The sequence below is a fragment of the Agelaius phoeniceus genome, chromosome 4 (genome assembly GCF_051311805.1).
Source record: "Agelaius phoeniceus isolate bAgePho1 chromosome 4, bAgePho1.hap1, whole genome shotgun sequence".
Classification (NCBI taxonomy): domain Eukaryota; kingdom Metazoa; phylum Chordata; class Aves; order Passeriformes; family Icteridae; genus Agelaius; species Agelaius phoeniceus.
The window spans coordinates 51,072,588-51,093,240 of NC_135268.1; the positions used below are offsets into that span (position 1 = coordinate 51,072,588).

The following is a 20,653-nucleotide window of genomic DNA, read 5'->3' on the forward strand; positions in this document are numbered from 1 at the left end:
TGTCAACAACCTCCTTTCGGGTAATTGTAGAGAGTGATAAAATCTTCTTCTAGGGCTTCCCAGCCTACCTGGCTGTCTCGCTGTCTACCTCTCTGTCTCTCACTCAGAGGAGCACTGGGATACAGCAGGTGGCATTTTAGGAGAGTCATAACCACTGCCTCACCTGATACGGGCATTACTACACACTCCAAGGACGAGCCAGACCCTTCTTTTTCCCTAAGGAGAATTTTTTGTTTGGTTTGGTTTTGTTTTGTTTTCCCCGGGGTGTAGACCTGCCTCACACACAACCTCTACTCCTTCAGAGAGGTACATCTGCTCTGATGTGAGCTGCTGACCGCGGTGGGCCGGGCCGGGTCAGGCAGGCCGGGCCGGGTCAGGCGGGCCGGGAGCAGGCCCCGCGGGCACGCTGCCGCCATGGCGTCGCGGCCATCGCCCCTGGCCCCGCCCGGCTGCCCCCCTGCGGGCCGCGGCTCTGGGCGGCGGCCGGGGCGGAGGGAGAGGAGGGGCGGTGGCGGCCGGCGGCCGGAATCGTTTCCTGGGTAAGCGCAGCGGGCTGGGAAGCGTTTCCGGAAGGCTGGCCGCATCCCGCAGCGGCTTCGGGCGCCTCCGGGGCAGGCGGCGGAGCGGCGCGGCGGGCAGGTGCGTTCCGCGGCGGGCGGCGGGAGGGCACGGCAGGGCAGGGCAGCGCGTCCCGTCCCGTCCCGCGGCAGAGCCCCGGTGCGCGGCCGCCCGCGGTGCCGCCGCTCCGGCCGGCCCGCTGCCGGTGGGACCGGGCAGGAGGCCGGGGGAGGGTCCCGCCGCCCTTGCTCGGGGCGATTCCGGCGCATCCCGGTCTCGGTGGTGCGGAGCCGAGGCCGGCCTGCGGTCCGCTGCCTTCCCTCGGTGTGCAGGAGCGCTGCCGCTGCTGCAGAGCGCTGGCCGAGCCTGCGGCGAGCGTGGGCTCTGCTCCCGCGGGCGGCGAATAGCAGCGGCAGCTGGTCTTGTTCTGCTGCTGGTGGTGCAGAAAAAAAGCCTGGAAAATGGTAAAAGTGCCTGTAGTAGGTTTGTTTTGTTTTGTTTTGCTTTTTGGTTTTGGGGTGTTTTTTTGTTTTGGTTTTTTTTTTTTTTTTTTTTAATTAGTAGACTGAGCGGGTTGAGCTCTGTGATTAAATCGTACTCGAGGGTTACGCGCGGGGCTGCAAATGGGAAAAATACGGTCCTTGGAAAAAAAAGGACCCCACGAATCTGTCTTGGAAGTTGTCAGGAATTTGCTTGGGTCCCAAGGCAACAACGGAGCTACTTTTCGTTGCGGCTACAGAGACAGATAAAATGGAAAGTGTAACGGTTTGTATTTGTACTTCATTGCTTTGCCTGCTTGTTTGCAATGTTCTATAATTCTTGGCTGGGCTCCTACTTGCTAGGGAGGGTAAGTGTACTTCTGGGCTTTAAACACAAAATAACAAAACCAAGAAAAAAACCCAACTCTGCAGTGGTGGTGCGTTGCTGGGCTTTGTGTGCTGTGGATGCTACTGGTAGCTGTACGTGGTAAATGGTATCTGCAGTGAGTTATTTGGGGTAACAGTGTCTGCTGCAAGTTTCAGTGCTTCCCCAAGATCTGCTGTGTAGCCCCAGGAGCTGAGGTACGGTTGCTGCTGAGCTGCTGCAGATTTGCTGTGTCGTCTGGCTTGGAGGTGTGCTCCTCCAGTTTGTTCCAGATCCTACATGTCATGCTCTGGTATTTTCTGAACGCCTGAATGAGTTGTCTGTCTTGTGTTTAAAACTATTTTCTGCTGGCATAATTGCATTTAGTTAAAATAAGAGTGCAGATGTCCTAGCACTTAAGGGAAGAGACATCCTCTTACGGTGACCTTGGGACAAAATCTTGGCTGATTAATTTCCTTGCCTGGAACAGTCATGCGGAGTGAGGATATTTTTGTTCTTCCTTTACAGCAATGAGCGTGTGATGGAATACTTTTTGGCTTGTATTTTTGGGGTCTTTTGTCAGCTGAGGGAATCAAGGTCTGGAGAAGACTCTTTGGGATGAAGAGTAATTTTATCCTGTGTTATGAAGAAAACATAACTGTTGTAACAAGGAGGAAGATTCTTGGCTCTGAAGCAGCACGAGTGAATGTGCCTTTCCCAGCAAGAGTCATCTAAATAGTAGATTACAACTGTGGGAATCATTTGCTAGGAGAGGAAATGCATGACTTGGAAACCTGGATTATTATTTTCATTTTCAGTTCTGCAGCTAAACTGGAAACCAGTGACAAAATTGGTCATTTTTTGGTGTGATGTTGCATAGACTTTGCTGTGCTATTGGTCAGGAGGGATGGAGTCTTCCTTAGGAAATGCCTGAGGAGCCTAGAAAGGGCTGCTGCAAGATTTGAGCTGAAGACAGTGGTGACTTCAGGAGCTTAAGGGGGGATTTGAGTACTTGAGATTGCCTGCTGTAAGGATTTTTTAGCAGAGGTTGTGAAAAACTAAATTGAATCCTGGTAGTTGATGGTAATGGTGAGCAACTGACTGGTTACATCTCTGTCAGATAGCAAGCTTTGACACAGGATGTGTAATCATACTTGAACAAATCATCCACACTGAAAACAAACTATCCTGTACATCCTTTTCTAGTGGGACAGAAAGTCCTACCTTTGTACCCTGCTGTGAGCAAGGAGCTCCGTTTCAGGGAGGGGAGCAGTAGAGCCAGGATGTGCTGGGTTCACTGGCTGATCACTGACCAGGTTGCTGCTGTGGAGGAAGTGAAGGTGATGGTGGAGTGTGTTAGGCCAGGACACATCAGGAGCCGTGGTGGAATGGGTGTGAGCTCCTGGGGAGTGCCAGCCACGGGTTCTCTCACCTGTGCTGCAGGTGGGACAGTGCAGACTGAGGCTGGAGGACAGCCAGAGAAGACAGGGAAAGCCTGGCTTGTTTAGCCTAGCAAATAAGGCTGAGATGGAATATGATTGCAGTCTGCAAGTACAGCTGGGATATAAATACTAGAAAGGGAGAGAGGAGCTATTTAAGCTAAAGAACAATGTTGGAATGAGAGGAAATGTATATAAACTGGCAGGAATAAATTTAAGCTGAAATTTACAGTTTCTTCTCTAAATGAGCTCAGGTTCTAGAACAACCTTAAAATGGGATAAATGGAGTAAACCCCTTAACTGACTCTTAAGAATGTGTTGAGGAAGTCTATATTGTATGCTTGGCTGTGGCAGTAGGACTGAAGGCTTGGTAACTCAGGAAAAGCTTTTCTGTATGTCTGAGTTAATATAGATTTTATGTGTTAGTGTTTCTTATTTTTAAAATCTGACATTACAACACTGGTATAAAAATGCCTGCTTTACAGTTTGTATTGCTACATGGTTGCAATGTGCTTAGTGGCTGCTTTCTGAAATGTTTTGCATGTTAGTTTTTTTCTCCACTAAAATAATGTATTGTCTAACAACTGCATCTAATTGTGTGGAAAATCCTTTTCCTTAAAGTACAAGCTGTGCAAAAGGAAACTATGTGTTTGTATGTATGAGCTGCTAGAGCTTATTAACTTTCAGGTTAAAAAATGAACTGCAGCAATTCTGCACCCCCCCCCCCATATGTAAGTAATTCATAAATCCTCTCAAAAAGGAGTTCCTGGGGGGGGGGCTGTACAGTAGACCCAGATAATGTGAACTGAGACCAGTTCTCCAAGGTATGCTGTGACTGGAAGACCAGAATTAAATGAAGTTAAAACAAATTTGAAAACAAGTCTAGTGGAGCTAGTTGTGTATGGGATTTGTCTCATTTGTTGTCCTGCAGAATAGCTGAGTTATCTGGCATGGTGGTTGCAGTAGTTGAACTTGTATGAGGTCTGTAGTTGGTTCGAAAAATATTGTGTGTGCAACAAGGAATGCAACCAGCTGCAGATGCTGTATAATGGTTACTGTGACTGTCAGCAGAACCTGACTGCTTCTAATGATGATCAGTATCCCAGCACCTCTGTGCCTGTTTCCTTGTCTCATTATGCTTTGGACAGAGCACTGATCTATGCTGTCCCCAGAGATTTAAGGAGCAGAGGGTGTTTTTGGAATGCTCTGTGTGGTGTCCTGCTTTAATTGCCTAATTCTTATTACCCTTCTGCCTGCTTCTCTTGGAATCTGTTGTCTTCTGCAACCTTTTTTTCTTTTTTCCCTTTTCCTTTTTTTTTTTTTTTCTGGTCAACATGAAAGCAGATGTCAAAGGAAAAATAAGAACAGGATGCCCTTATTCAAAACCTCCTCTATAGATACTCTCTGAAGCTCTGGCTGTTCTCAGCTTGTTGTTACCAGAGTTGGGTGCAAGCTTTCCCTTCAAAACATTTGGTGGTTTTTGGTTCCAAATGCCTGTCTGGTCTCTCTGCAGCCTCCTGGGACCTTGTTGCAGGCTCTATGGCCTTAAGCCAAGAGTGCTGCTTGTCTGTAGGTCTGCTCTTGGCTGGGAAAAGAATTCCTGATTTCTGCTTGGCTTCCCCTGGATCCCTGCTGGGATTATTGTCTCTTACCACTTTCCGTTCACCTGCAAGGGGTGCTACAGGTTCTAGAGCTCTGGCAGGAGAATTTGAGGGAATTGTTAGGGTGTGGAGGGTGCCCTGGGACTGCTGATGACCACTGGTTTGTCTGTGCCTCATCTGGGAGGTCCTGGTTGCTGAAGTCTGTTGCCAAGGGTGTAAGAGCAGGCTCTGCAGCAAGGCTATGGGAAATGAATGTAGGAGTCTGCCCTGACAAAGACAGCAGACACTTGGCCTCCATCACTCTCAGGACAGTGAGTTAACCTTGTTAAACAAAGTGGATTTCTTTATGACTTAAAAAGATGAAACTCAATTTAGCTGGAGATCTAAGGTCAGCCTCAAAGTTCTGTCTCCCAATGTTAAAGCCGTTTTCTTTCTTTAACTGCAACATGCTGAGCTTCAGTCTCCCCTGAAAATGTGATATTTGTTTGGGTAAGTATTTAGATCATGACTTTTACTGCTGAACAAACCCTGCATCTGGGTGTAACACTGATTAGTGCATTTTTAAAGTGGTCTGCATACCAATTAGGATGATTAACTATATGCAAATATGTGCCTTTATCAGTAGTCTTTGCTGCATTTGATACTGAGCACTGATCTCAGATGAATGAAGCTGGGCACAGTTCAGTCTAGGAATTCATGAATGTAAACTACTAACTTGAGTAGTAGTGCATTGAAAGTAATATGTGACAGAGGGAGGTTTCCTAGAAAATAAAACATGCAAATTTTTCTTCTGATCCCAGTCCCAGATAGCCAGTGTCTGTAATTCTGGTTTATTTTAACTTATGAATAGTGCTGTGGCTGTAAAGTACTTTAAGCAAACTCCTGGCAGACTTATATTTGACAGTTTAATCTGTTTGACTTCACAATTTAAAAACCCCCACTAAAATCTCAGTGGTGTCCTCCTGTAGCTATGCCAAAATGGAGTTATAACTCCGTGATTTATTACTGTTTGGCTGTTCTTATTTTCTGGAGAAGACTTAAGGGGAATCTTTTTTTCCTTTGTCTTCTTTGCTGGATTACATTGCACTCCAGATAATATACCCTGTCAGACAAAGTATCAGCTCTGTCTGCCTTTGGGACAACCCTCCTGGAAGCACTAGTCATGCTTCACTATGATATGCTTTTAAGCAATTTTGCAGTGTCTTTAGTTGTTTTGTTGGTTGTTTATTTTTCTTTGCCTTTAGTGCAAGTGCAGTTTAATTTTCAAAGGCACCAAAAGGAACATTTCTAAAGTACTTCTGCAGATTTCAAGTGTAGATGATGTGTTTAAAAATACCATTTGGATTTAGTGTTGGTGTTAAAATATGTTTAATGAAGTACTCTCTTAGTCCCAATTGATTTTTTCCTTATGTCCATTAATTGGTTATGGAGGGAGGTTTCCCAATGTAATTACTGTGTGTGAAGGACAGATTGCAAAGAGAAGGAAATTGTCAGGCATTAATGTTCCTTACCTTTATGAATTAACTTGTTTTAACAGAAGAAGCTACCATAAGCTTTATATGTTTTGTTGTTGTTGTCTGTTGTAGAAATGTATCTTTTCTTTGCAGTGTTCTCAGGATAGTTATTAAATGGCAGTCATTAGTGTGACTAATATTGCCACAAAGACTTTATTGGAAACCTTGTAAGTATCATTTCTCAGATGAATTGAAGGGAGATGCTGCAGGGTTCCTACAAACCAGCTGCAGAATTCTGCAAATGAGGAGCTTGACATTAAGCTATCCTATGTATCCTTCATAAGGAAGTGGAAGCAGTAGTTTGGGTAAATATGGCAACTAATTCATTGCTCTTGTGTTTGTACTTGCCTTGTTAATTCTATTTGCAAAGAGGTTTATTGTTAGGAGGAGATATTTCTTAGCAAGGTGTTGAATTGTGTACCTATGGAGAAAGCTGTGCAGAGAACCACCGTGAAACATGAAAGGGAACTGCAAGGAAGAGAAATAAGGAGGAGGAATTCTCTCCCATGGAGAACTTGGCACTTGACAGATCAAATTCGATTTAAATGTGACATAATGGAAAGAAAGTTTAATTACATTGTGTAAATGAGTTGAAGATACATAGGAATCTGTATAAAATAAATCTATGAACTAACAGCAAGATTCATTTGGAAGTAAATACAGCAGGCAGCCTGGGTGTTTGGGATGCACATGGCATTAAGAAAACCTTCAGCACTATGTGATGATCTTGTCTTCTTGGCACCCTGCATGCCTCCTGTGTGAGCAGGAGAGGCAGATCTCCATGGTATTTTGTTGATGGGGTTTTTTGGGTTTATTTTTTTCCCTGATACCCATGTGGGTGTAAAACCTTTGGGGAATGTGAGATCTCACCAGGTCAGGCACTCTGGTGGAATGGCAGGTTGGGAAATAACTCATATTTTTCAAGTTGTGTGGGAGCCTGCTTGCCTTTTTCTTCTTTTTTTTTTTTTTTTCTTCTTTTCTTTCTTTCCCTCTCTTTTTTTCCCACCTTAATTCAAGAAAACAGTAAACAGCACAGGAACCATCAGTAAAGGGAATGGTTTAACACAGCTGTATATGAAAAGATACACGTACTCAGACAAACAGGATAGTAAAATTTTTTTTGAGAAGTTTGACATTAATTATCTTTAAAAGTTCTCCAGTTTAGGAAAAATGTTTGATGACGCTTGTGTATTTGAAAAGAGAAACATTAGAAAAACCCCATATTTTTAATTATTTGAAGTTTGCTTCTTGGAAACATTTCAGATTGGATTTATTGTTAGATAACTTTGTAGGTTGTTAAGAGGACTAACAAAGGATATTGAAGTAACACAAAATAATGTTGGCTTTAAGCATGTGTTATTATTTAAGCATGTGCAAGAGCTGCTAGCAAACAATGCTTAATTATATATGTGTTTTAACCTTATTTTTATAATCTCTCCATGCTGTTATGTCAGCACTGATGTGTAAACTTTTTCAGTGAAATGTCCTGTATATTTCCTTTTGCAAGTATGGATTTAAACATGGATAAAAATGATGATTCTGTATCTGCCAAAATATAGCAAGCTTTCTGGTAGAGGCATATCAGCATTGAGGAACCAGTAATGCTTTTCTGAAAACCAATATAGACACGTTCTAATGTGATAAAAATGGTGCTGTTTGTCAGGGAAATGGCTTAAGTGTTCCCTGGGAAGTTTGTCTTTGCAGCCTAACAGCATGTCAATATTGTGATGCCCTTGCACTGAAGTGTAACTCTTGATGGCAGATCACAGAAAATTCAGGAATTCTCAGTGAGGAGTCTGTCTGGGGAAGGGGAACAAGAGGGGCAATTGGGTGACTCTGAGGGATGTCAGTGAGGCTTGATGTCAAAAAAATCCTGTAGTTAGGGGATCCTCAGAGCATGGTTAAAGGTGTGTACCTCAGGCAGGAGTCACATTTCTGTTGTTTTCTATCTTGCTTTGGGCTAAAACTCGGCCAGCATATGTTGCATGTTGGTGTAGGGGGATACAATATAAGAAAAGAAAGGTGGTATAGAAAGTAATCTTACCCCCTAAAGAGTTGCAGCTGAGCCAATTATTAGAGATTGGGAGCAGGCTTGACTTTAACAGGCCACAGCTGTAGCCAATGAGAAGAGTGTTATAAAAGAGTGGATTGGTTGGTTGGGGGGACCTGGAGTCAGTTGGCTGCTGTGAGGACAAGGAAGAGTCAGTGCCTAGAGGAGCTGCCTACAAGAAATATCAAGGAGGTAGGAAGCTCTAGCAATATGGAACCTTTGCAATACAATGACAATAGAACCTTTGTAATGTAATGACAGCATGTTGGTTCTGAAATGCAGTCTCCATGCTGTGCTTTTGGCCAGCCAGTGTGCAGTAACACGTACAATGACGCGATAGGGTTTTACTTGCTTGTTTTTAGGCAGAAAACAGGGGGATCCCTCAGTGCTTCCCTGGCCCAACCAGCAAATCAGGGGGTGATGTTTGTTCTCCCCCTTTTCCAATGTGTGTGCACACGTCATAGGGAAGGGAACAGCTGACAGGCAGGGTATGGCAAGGTACATCCCTAAATTTGCTGTTTCCCTGGTGGCAGAGGCTCTGGTGACCCTTGTAGGCCCAGAGATGTGGCAGCTGAGAGCTGTCACTGTGCTTGCCTTGCAGTAACCCCAAGGCTGCACTGAGCAGTGTACCCTGCCAGTGTGGAGAGGCCCAGGAGCTGGTGGCTGGCTGCCTGCCATCCTGCAGCACAGAGCCTGCCTCTGCTGCTGCCAAACCAGCAGGTAGGAGTGCTGGCTGGGCGGAAAGCATTTTGTGGGATTTATCCAAAATAAATATCTAATTTTGTATGGGTGAGGCTGAAATTCTTCAGCTGCACCTCCTGCCAGAGTAGAAGAGAAACCCTCTTTGTCTCAATGCTTTTCTGTGCATATGTAAGGTAAAGCTATTATTTTCCTAAATTTAAAGTTTGAGTCCTCCTTCCATTCCTAGATGGATGTCTAGATCTATACTGCTTTAAAAACCTGTTTGAAGACATGTAACGCAAACTTCTGTGAACCTCCCCAAAGAGGCTCACAATTGAGGCATTTAGCTGAATTTTTGCATAGCTGAATCTGCTCTGTGCTTCTACATAGTCCTTGAAGTGTAAATATAGAGCTGGAAAAAAGTAGCACTTGATCTGGTATCCCAGCTTGCACTAGGACTTAAATTAGGAAGTATGAGCTTCTGGTATAAATTAGAAATTTGAGTTTCTTAATTTTTGGCCTGATAAATCCTATTACTCCTTGAAAGCTGTTAAGGTTCATGTCTGTAAGTTCCAAGGTTGTTTTAAATCTATGGGTTAAAAAACACATATGCAAAGGTTTAAAATAAGGCTGTCAGCCCACACAGCATGCTGGCTGTAAAACCAAGACTGGACAGTGTGGGGCTGATTCAGGATGTGCTTATCTGACTTCAAACCTAGCTAGTGTTGAGCTTTAGCTTCTGCTGCCTATACTGCCTTTGCTGCATTACAGGCATGGAAAATTCACAGGCTGCTGATGTTTACTCTGAGAGAGCTAATGACACTAGAACAGAGGGTGGGTGCTTTTGGCAGTGTCACCAGGCTGTCCTAGAGAGCTCTTCCATGGCATGCAGTGTGAGCATGTCCAGAGTTCTCCTAGAGCACTCTCCCTTGGCACACAGTGTCAGCTTGTCCTGAGTTGTCCCTGCTGAGTGTATTTGCTGAGTGCAAATACTTGATAACTTCCTCAGGCAGACGGTGTTCAAGCAGGGAGCTGGGCTTTCCCCCATTCTGGGGGGAGCTGAGATTGCAAGCAAATATTTTAAGCATGGGTAGATGCAGTGTGCTGTTATGGCAGGACTTGTATCCTCCTTGCACAAGCTGAGCTTGAAAGGAGGTGTTAAAATTCTAGATCCTTAATGGTAGAAGATGAAACTGAATTTGGATAGATGTTAAACTGACAGAGGAGATGCTCTAAGGAGCATGACACACATATCCTGCAATTCCAAAAAGAAGATACTGGTGCTCCCAGAGGTTGGCTCAGGAAAGGCACCTGTAAGAGGACTCAGGTGGAGGCAGGAGCTAGTACATAAAGAGATAAAGAGGAATCTTAATTACACAGAGGAGCTAGATGATGAGATTTGCTGCAAAATACAAAATAAGCCTAAGTCACTTGCACAGAGTTAGATACCAACCTGGGTATAAAACTCTTCTGTGGAGCAGTGGGGAGGCATAGTCTGTGCAAAGTACAAATAAATACATTTAAAAATGTTTTTAGGTTTCTTTCTTTCCTCTCCTTGTCTGTTTCAAGGACAGGCCAGGGTTTATCCTGTAAGATTCTAAGAAACCAAATTTGAAAATAATTGTTTTGTTTTGCAGAAACTGAAGTTTCCACATGGGAGTTTGACATACAAGCTATTTTCCTTTGCGTTTTCTTGGCTATTCCAAATGTAGTAGTGTCTGTGGCTTTTATTATCTCTAATTCAGAAGCATAAGCTACCTCAAATGCTTTCACAGCACAGCAGGGAGTTTTAATAGGTCATGAGAGACCCTGTGCAAAGCTTGTCAAGTAGCCGCAGCTGGTTGGTAAAAGTGGATGATTAAAAACCAGTGTTTTCCAAAGGCTTGTAAGCTGAGTGTGACAGGCTCATTGATTAGCCATGTTTCTACCTCTCTCAGAAGCTATGGGTGAAAGAACTTTTTCTTTGAAATAGGGCAGTGCACACAGTAATGCTTGACTCTTGTGGAAACTAATACTTTCTTACCTCAGATGGTATCTGAGGATATGGTAGTAAAATTATTGGTACTTTTGAAATGGGTGTTTTTTGTCGAGGTTTTTAGCCATAACTAGAAAGCAACAGAATGTCTTAAACTTGATAAAATGTTTCAATTTGAAGCAATAGAGTTTTCTGTGTGAAGACCACATCCCAATTTTACAAGGTGAAGTAGATTGGTGTTACTGAGTGTTTGCTGAGGCAGAGCACACAGAGGCAAAGCACTGTAGTGAAATGACAGTATGGGTTGGATACACTCTCATGGGGGGAGCAAGTGTTTAAAAAAAAGGCAGCTCTACTGGGAAGTCTAGCTCTAGTACTGTTATCTTAAGGGTCACCAGGGATGGTTTCAGAAACTGAGCTCACTTTAGAACAGCAGCTCATTGTCAGAATCAAGATCGTGAAATTCACTTCTTGCTTCCAAAGAGAAGTAGTGCTAGGAGGCTTTTGCATGCTCATTTCCTTTGTTTACTCCATGCTTTTTCGTGGTATAAAAATATCTGTGTTTAAAACAACCTTTTTCTTAAAACATTTATCTTTGAAGAGAAAAGCAAAGTGCTTTTCAAATTAGGTGCTCTGAGCACAAAGTTAAGAATAGCATGCCAATGGGAACTTTTAGATCTGCTGGTTTTCCTGTTGTCACATGGATTTCACCACATTAATACAACTTTTGACAATTACACCCTTGACTCAGTTACTCTTTTTATGCTTTCCTTTTCACACCAAGTCAGGCAAGCATAAACATTTAATGTATATTAGAAATGAGAAGTTTTGTCTTCAGAAATGAATCACTGTGGGAGGGAAGGAGGGAGAACAGCGAGGATTTTTTTTCCTGCATTCTAAAAGAAATTGTTAGATGGATACTTAGGTCCTACCACACTGATGGGGTTCCCCCCAAATACTGGTTGTGATAGATGAGTTTCTTAAACTGTATTAATTTTTTGGGCTGAATACTTTGTATGCAAGTTGCATGTCACCAGTGACTGTGTTGCCAAAGAAGGTCTATTGATGCCACCACTCAGGCAAGTGGCATGTTTTGGACTTTACTCCTGTGAGATGGTAATTGACTGCTGGCCCATATTATAAGGGCAGAAGAAGGCATTAAGAAAAAGAAAAGGTGCTTTTTAAAAGGAGAGTAATTACCATAATAATTTTCTGTGTAGGGCTATTGGTAATATAAAAGAAGCTAGTTAATTTTTTTTTTTTATTCCTGAGGATAAAAATAGGAGCTAGAAGTGATAATGGTATACTAGACATTTAGATTGCTTTTATCACAGATTATCTGTTTTACTCAATATTCTCAGGTAATCATTATCACTTAGTTCCTTCTGTCTTTGTCTAGAGGAAACAAATCTTATTTTTAGCCTCCATCCTGGTTTTGTCCAAATCATTCATTGCTCTTCTGTTTCATTAAGCTGCAGCCAACCATCAGATGTGGGATCATATTATTATTATCATTAAGGAACTCTGATGCTTCAATTACCTGTGTGCCACATTTTCAGTGCTATAAAAGAGAGGTTACACACTGCCTCTGCATCCAGGCAGGCATAGTGACAATAGTACTGGGATTTTTTTCTGTGAATTGAGTCGCTGTTATTAAGACTGTCATGTGTATGTAACCTTTAGCACACAGAGCATAAATTGCTGCTCCAACTCAACTTAGAATATGAAAGCAGTAGAGCTTTACTCCAATGAATTAATTCTCATGCTCTCAGGTGTCAAAATTGGTTGAAATTTGGTGGCTTAATTTCACATCAGTGACCCCTTTGTACAAACATGTACTTGTTATCTCAGTGCAGCAGTGTGGGATTTCTGAGGAGGAGCACTGCAAGCTGCCAGCTGAGCTGAAAGGTCTCACGAGTCTCTTCCTCAGCATGGAGTGACTTAACACCTCTCAAGGCCTGTGACACAGTTGTGCTTGTCTGCAATTAGCTGCTTGACTAATTCCCAGTGTTGGTGGTTACAGAGATAGCATTGCTGTTGCCCTATACTAGGTATTTCTGTTCTGTAAAGACCAGAAATTAATAGGTAGATTTTGTTGCAAAAAACATGGATTTCCCTGAGGTGAGTTTTCTTATTGGGAGGGAAAACACAAACTTAAAATTTCTCCTTCTCAGAAAGTAGACTGCTGCTGCTTGGAGAGTAAGTGAAACAGAAGCTGTAGAAAAAGCTGTTATTTTCTTGGGTGACTAACCATGTTTTTTATTTTCTGTATAGAATCATAGAATAGCTTGGGTTGGAAGGAACCTCAAAAGTCTTGTTCCAACCCCCCTGCCATGGGCAGGAACACCTTTCACTAGAGCAGGTTGCTCAAAGCCCCATCTAACCTGGCCTTGAACACCTCCCAAGGGACTGAGCATTCACAGCTTCTCTGGGCAATCTGTTCCAGTTCCTTACCACCCTCACAACAGAGAATTTCTTCCTAATATCTACTCTAAACCTGCTCTCTTGGTTTGAAGCCATTTCCCTTTTCCTGTCATAATATCCTCTTTCTCCATCTTTCTTGTAGACTCTGTAAAAGAGAACTGCATGGGGTATGGAGTGTTTTTTTTTTTAAATCTCTACTCTGAGCAATGAAGCATTACATTTTCATTCTTTGCATATTTCTTGATTTGGTTCAAATAGAATATAAACATGTGTGAAAGTTATTTATTTTCCAAAGTGGTAACAGCCCCTGGTGTGTTTGAAGCACAGTGTGTGTTTACAGAAGAAACAGTCAGACTGTTAAATTTTAAAACATATATTAAAGGAAAGAATAGTTAAAGCCATGTATGGAAAATGGGACAAAATGCAACATAAATTTATCTATTGGTGGACCATGTCAGAGTAAATGACCCTTTATTTTCTTTTTCCTACCTTAAGATGTGAGTCAGGATAAATATTTTTATTTCATCTGGTCTTTAATAAAACATTTTTTATGGCAGTTGTTTGAGTTACAAAGCAGTTAAGAGTTGTACCAAAGGGGAAACAATAGAAGAGCAAAGGAGATGCCTAGATTGAGGAAGACTAGGAGTGGGATGTTGCCAAAAAAAAAATTGTCAACCAGAAGTTAGGAGTCCTCAAAAGGTGCATTAATCTTGCTGGTATTAAATGAGATGTTGCAGATGTATACAGGCAGACTAAACCCTTATACAAAAGAAGTAGAGCCATTATACAGTATACTGAGAGTTCTTCTCAAGGAAGAAATTAATAATTTTAATAATGAGAACTGAGAAAGATAATTTGAAATCCAACTTGGTGTAAGAAGGCTCCTTGTTCTGAACAAAAGCATTGGCTTTACCCCACACAGTACTCAGCATTTTGGGAGGACACACTTTGGGATTTCTTGTCCCTTGCTTTATCTGGTCTTTCCCTGCCCTGATGTTTTTGATCTCACTTCTTCTTTCTGAAGTTGTACAGTGCTCTTTGTGCTTATAGCTCTGGAAAAGCTAATTGAAACAAGATTTTGCTAATTGTCTTTGGAAGTGGCACAAAGAATGACTGGACAGGCTTGCTCAGCCTGGGAAAAGGGAGAAGTGCTCTATCATTCCTGGCTTTGAACTGCTTGTGGCTATATGGTTTCCCAAACTGTGGTGGCAATTTCCTATTTGGCTGCTTGGAGGTGAAGTCCAAAAGCTTCAGCAGAGTTTGGTGTTTCTTGCTGCAAAAGCTTTGGCAAGGATTTCACTGCATACATAATTATAATAACAGTGTGTTAAATACTGAGGGTTTTATAATACATTAGTATTTATTAAATACTATCATTAGCTGAATTTATAAAGTTCATAGTTGTGTTGTGTGTGACCTGGACTCCCCAGGTTTAGGGCTTAGTTTATGTATTAGAGTTGCCTGTCTTAAAAATACCAAAGGACATCTCCTCTTGCTGATGTTTTTAAGTGTCACTGTAGCATTATGGTGTGTAAGTGATTTGTATCTTTGAACACAGTGCTGGAGAAGGATTTCCCTGCTCTCAGCTTTCCCCAGTTCATGGTATGTAAGTTATGGGCTGCCATCTCCAGCCCATGAAGACAGCGAGTGATGATCCAAGTAGTGTCTCTTCTTTCTTGCAGATCTGCATGGCAAATCAAGGCAGCTCTGTAAGGTAGACAGAGAAGATGTTAGAGCAAGAATGAGGGTTAGCTTCTCTAAATACTCTGCTGTATTTAAAATCTTAATGACAGCAATTCAAGATTTTATGTAGACAGTCAGTGGTGAACCTTTAATACATGTGGTAAGATCTATCCTGTGTTAGACTCAAAGAACAGTGTAGAAAATATGTTTTTCCTGCCTAAGGGAAAGCATTTGCTACCCTTGTTACTGATGGTTGGTATGCTGATTCTGAGTAACCATTGTAATTGGAATGAGTAAGCTAAGATGGAGGAGAAGTGTTAACTTTGAGTCACTCATGGCCAGAGTTAAACATGGCATTGTGCATTCTTAATTCTGTAAAAGATGTTTCCAAAATTCCTAAAAAATCTTTGGATCTGAATAGCTTGCTTACTGCTATTAAGTTACGACAGGGATTTTGGTGTTCTGGGAAAACATTTTTACCTGCCATGATATTTGTTCATTTCTCTAAGCAATATGTGGTTCCTTTGGCTTTGCTTTTGCATTTTAGGCAGTACTTTAATGTCTTCAGTGCTTTGATTTTGGCCTACTGGTGCTAGTAGAATAGATGTGCTGAAGTACTTCCCTCTGGTGTAAGTGGGCCCTGAATCATGTTTGAAAGCCATGTCACTTTGTTCATACAATATTTGGCTCTCCCTCCCCAAACTGGCCACTGGGTCTTGACATTGGGTCATTGCACAACAAAGAGGGCAGAGGCAGCTTCACTCCTCCTTGAAGTATCTGGCTCTGAACACTTTGGCTTTAGGCTGACAGTGTCCAAGCATCAGCCAAGTTGGAACATGTTTTTGATGTTCTTTTCTGGCAGACAGTGAGATGTTTGTAGTTTCAGTATTGTTTTCAGAGAAATGCTTTTAGTCCCAGTTTCAGCTGGTAATTTAAAAAAATGAAATATATCCAAAACCCATGAGAAGCTACTTCTCTCATGAGGGGGGGACTGGAGTTTGAATCAGATTGGTGATATTTTGAGATCAAGATACGCTTTAATTGAAAATATTCCCTTAATTCTTGCTGTAAAGCATCATTTTTGCTATGGAGCAGCTGCAAAACACAAGGTATAATTGCCCTAAGCTAAAGATTTATTGACTTTGTTTTTTTTCTTTCCTCCCCTTCTAAAACAATCTGCAGTATGTTGTGAAGTAGAGTAGCTGTGTTTGGACTCTAAAGTGTTTTGCAGTGCTTAACTGACTGCAGTGGGTTTGATACAGAGCAGCATTCAAAAAAGGCATGGCTTTTTGTGGAAGGCAGGAGCACAGCAGCAGACAGTTACTGATGGGTTTTGAACAGGATGCAAAGGGACTAAGGAAGCTGTGGCTCAGAGCAGAGGAGCTGTAAGCTGATGTGCTGTTTGATATTTCACTCTGCTCTCGTGGGTTGGACCATAAACATCTCTCCCTGTTTCCCATTTTGTGTTTTGCTCCCTGCCAAGGCAGATATAAACTTGCAGTGTTATTTGAGGTTTTTCTGTACAGAGGTACCTTTTAACTGCAATTATGGCAGAACACCTCCCTCCCTGGTGGGTAACCTGTAGTAGCATTGCTCACGTCCCTGTGTGACCAGAAATAAAGATTAACAAACACTTTCCTGCTGTAAAACTTTCCCCCAGGTTGAAATGGATAGGAAAGTTCAGTGGGGCTGATTAATTCTAATTTCCCCCCCTGCCCCAAGCAAATAATAAAGGTTGCTGTTAAATTCACCTCATTCTCTGTTAAGGTCATATTAAACTGCCTTACATTTAGTGTTGGTAGAGGAAAGCATTATATTGAGAAAAACACTTTATTGTGGAAAGATTTTAAAATTATATGGAAGCATAGTATTTAGTGACCAATACAATTATTTGTGTTGCAAGACATCAGAACAAAGGAGTTATGAATGTTGTGAATCTGCCATGAATGTGCCCGACTTCAGTTCCTGCATAGCCTCTTTGTGCTTAATCACGAAAGGATCTGTCTACATTGGCAGTGCTGGAGAACTTAACACATGCTCTAAGGATGTTTTTAGTTTATGTAAGGATTCCTACATATTTCAAATACTTGGTAATTGTGCTTGTGTGTTTTGGGGGGAAAAGTGGAGGGAGGTGGCTTGAGTAATGTTGTTCGGTTGGTAGTAAAATAGTTACACATCTATCTTTTCTTATTGAGTAAGATTTGAGATATAGGTGCCCTTAAGGCCTTGCTTTCCTTAGTCCCTGGGGAAATTTCTCCACCTGGATTCTTAGCCTGGTGTTCAAAGTACCAGCTGCAATCGAGTGTTTGATCATGCAAAAGATAACCAGCATGTTAAATACATCTACATGCATGTGTGACATCCAGGAATGGTAAGAGGGAAATTCCTCTGGCTCGTTGTTGGTTTACATGCAGGTCAACTCTTCTTTTATTATGGATGGTTAAGTGAAGAAAAGACTTGGAGTGAGTGCCAGGCTATTTCTCCTTGAAAGACTAGTCAACAGATTGTTTAAGAACTTACAAACTGTAGGAATTAGCAGCCTGGCAGCCTAAGCTCTTACAGGCTTTGAATAGCATGTGCTCAGGAGCATTTTTCCTTTGCCTTGTGAGGACAGCTACATTTTACAGTGGTCATTATGCTCCTGGCAGGGTTTGCAAACACATCCAGTTGAGTTTGGCTCGACTCCTGTTGCTGCTGGTGTTTTGTTTTTCCAGAGTGCCTTTAGCTGCTATTCAGCACCTTTTATCAATCTGGCCTTACCACAGCATGGAAACGAGAAAGGCTTGCATGGAAAGTCACTGTCTAGGCACTGACTGATGTTACTTCTGTGTTTCATCGTCCTCTTCTCCTGCAGGGATCTTTTTGGCCACCGAGGTAGGGAAAGCCCACCAGCTCAATGGCAACACGAGAGGCAGCATTGTAGTGGAGAAGTTTTCCCTGTTGCTGAGTGGTGGTTTTAAGTTAGAATGGGGAGACTTTCTTAAAATTTAAGATTTTGTGTGTTCCTGAGTAAAAAGAGGGCTTCTTTTCTGAAGTTACCTAATGCCCTGAAATATGTGCATTTACAAGTTTGGCCAAAGTTGCGATACATCAGTACATTTCAATGAAAACCACAAAGTATTCGTGGCTAAGGACACCTTTCATGAACTTCCTGTTCAGCTCTTTAAAACAAATAATATTGAGGTATTCTGTTCCAACTCCTGTCTTATTGTAAAAGTTCTTTTTTTTAAAATTTTTTGGTGTGCCTTGGAAACTACACTCTTCACTTTAAATGAACGTAAGAATTCATTTAAGAGATGTTAAAACAAAAGGCTAAAAATTTAATTTGTTTTATTTTTCTCTATTCCATTTCTTTCCAGACTCCTTGTACTTCTGAAGATTTGAGGAGCTGAAAGTGAAGGTTTGGGGGTTAGATGTAAGTGCAGCTATCCCACCTGCAGGGATACAAGAAGGGTGCTGCTGTTAGCTCTTCCAAAACCTTGTGGTTAAATCCAAAAGAAATCTCTTGAAAACCTTCAAAGACTTGAAAACTTCAGACTAAATGTAGTGTGTGGTTTTAGTCATGCTCTTTTTCAAGAGCTTCAAGCCCACATTACGGAGCACAGTTGAAAAGAATATGTGGAGAAGTCAAAGGAAGAATAACAGGCATCTCACTGCAGCCAGCTGCACTCTAACTTGGTGCTATCTCTTGCCATTACAAAAAGAGTGTGTGACATCCTTGGTTGTAAAGCTGCTTGTGGAGGAGGGTTGCATTCTGCTTGGTGCCTCTAGCTGAGGACAGCTTGTTGAATGGTTAAAAGAACAATTTGGGAAAGATGTTGCTTATGTCAGTTCAGTGTTGTGCAGTGTTGGGGTAGTTGTGGTTGATGTATCTGTGCTGTGAGGATGATAATAGCCTTCTTAACTCGAGTAGAAGTTGTGCAGCTTAGTACTTCAGAGATTCTTTTTGGCAGTTAAGATAAAAGATACACACTGTGGTTAACGAAGGAATAGTGATGATAGGAAAAGAGCACTATCAGACACTGCTTTAACAGCTGTGGTTTCTATGATAAAGACAAATCCTTTCACATAAAACAAACTGCAGTTTAGTAATTAAGCCTGTTTTGAATATAAATTTATATTTAAATTCTAAGAGGAAGCTTTCGTCTGTCTCCCTGAAGCTGTGTGAAATCCTTTGAGGGAGAAGGGAGGGAATGCTTAGAAAGCCGTTTCTGATATTACATGGCTTCTGAAAAACTAAGCTCATCAAACCCTGAGTTTGGAGGTTGGGAGTTAGTGTTCACAGGGTGGGAAAAACTTTATTGAGGAGCAGCTGATTCCGGAGTGCCAGAGGTCGGCTGACCTGCAGTACCCTTTGTGCCCAGGCATTGCTCCTTGTCCCCATTGCCCTGCTGGAGGAGGGGCTGCTGGGGGGCTCGGGGCTGGCTGCTCCCCCTGGCCAGGCTACTGTGAAGCTGAACAAACTCCAGTGGTAGCCAAGCTTGTAATCAATTAGGCACAAGGTGAAAATAACAAGGAAGAAAACCAAAAGACTGAGTGTGAAGAAACACCAGGGCTTCATTAAGGGGCATGTGATTGACAGCTACTCAGCATCTTCATCCCTGTGCGTGCAAGGTGAGCCAAGGCCTCCATCACAAGTGCTGCAAAGGCTAACTCGGCTGTATCCCTACATCTAAACATCCTTTGCACGTTTCAGGGTGTCCTCTGCTTCTAAATAATGGCTTTTGTATCTCTGCTCTATCTGGTGTGGATTTTTACCTCCCCCTTGCTCTCAGCCTCTAGTCTAAAATTGATTTATTCAGGTCTAATTTTGTACTTAAGTGGTATGAACAGTTTATCCAGTGTTCTGAGAAGTTGTGAACTCCTGTTACAGTTTGTATTCAGCACACTTTTTTTTTTGGAGAAGATAAATGCGAAGAGCATGAATTAGAGTTCAGAAATTCTCCTGCTGTGCTCAGTGTGAGAAGGGAACCCAAAATCTGGAGGGAAGAGCTGTTGTTATGGCAGCAGAAATAATTTTTAATTGAGACTTGCTATTCAGATGTCGCTTTCATGTTTGCTATTTCAGTCTTGAAAGAGGTCTGTGTATTATATGATGAAATAAATGACTTTTTAATATGCATATAACTAGTATCTCCCAAAACTCTGTAATTTAGGCACTTATGTGAATAATAGCACATGATATATAATAGTATGTTGCCTTCAATTTGCCAAACTCTATTAGAAAGGGCAATGATGCACAAATGTATAACTTCATTGGGTCTTTATGTTTACTACTTTGCAGCCCACTTTATGCAGCTATCTTTATTTGTATTGCAGTGCAATTGAATCACTGGCATAATCTGAGCAGTTAGGTTGCCCAATTATGATTGCAGTGAGTCTGCAGAGATTAATGAATACAACAACTTGTCTAGGTTTTAATTTTCTTTCCATTGAACAAAGTGTGCTGGAAGGAACAACTGGGAAAAATAATCTGGTTTTAACTTACTCAGTTAGCATACTGCTTCTGTCTGAATGGAAGCATTGGCTCTCAGCATCTGCAAAAGGCAGCTGCCTCATGGCTTGGGCTTTCCTCCGAGATGCTGGGCTCTGCCATCTTCATGTAAGGGTGTCAGTGCTATCAGTTCCCTCCACTTTACCTGCGGAGCTGCTGTGTAAGGGGGGCTTTCACCCCAGTGTAATGGAGAGAGCAAACTTCCTCACTCTTTCTGGAGAGGACTAACAGGGCTCCTCAGTGGAGTATGTTTGGCCTGGGGTCCTTGAGTACCTTGAGTCCTTGCAGTGGGTGGGATTTCAGTAAAGTCAAAATGTTCTTATTTTAAGTGCTTTTTACCTCCATTTTTCCCCAACTTTTTTTTCCTTTTGCTTTCCCTCCTTCCAGTGTT

At 42.1% G+C, this 20,653-nt stretch overlaps 1 protein-coding gene across 12 annotated transcripts in view; it reads left to right on the forward strand.

Annotated features, from left to right (window-relative positions):
- The first annotated feature begins 486 nt into the window (after positions 1-486).
- Positions 487-20,653, forward strand: part of APBB2 (amyloid beta precursor protein binding family B member 2) — a 164,814-nt gene continuing 144,647 nt past the window's right edge. For 6 of the 12 annotated variants that reach the window (XM_077177586.1, XM_077177587.1, XM_077177580.1 and 3 more), the window contains exon 1: positions 488-639. The gene's annotated coding sequence lies outside the window, so the exon portion shown is untranslated. Of the gene's footprint in view, positions 640-909; positions 1,023-1,210; positions 1,324-20,653 lie in introns of those variants that run through there. The other 6 variants (XM_054633564.2, XM_054633563.2, XM_054633565.2 and 3 more) reach the window with 4 other exon arrangements.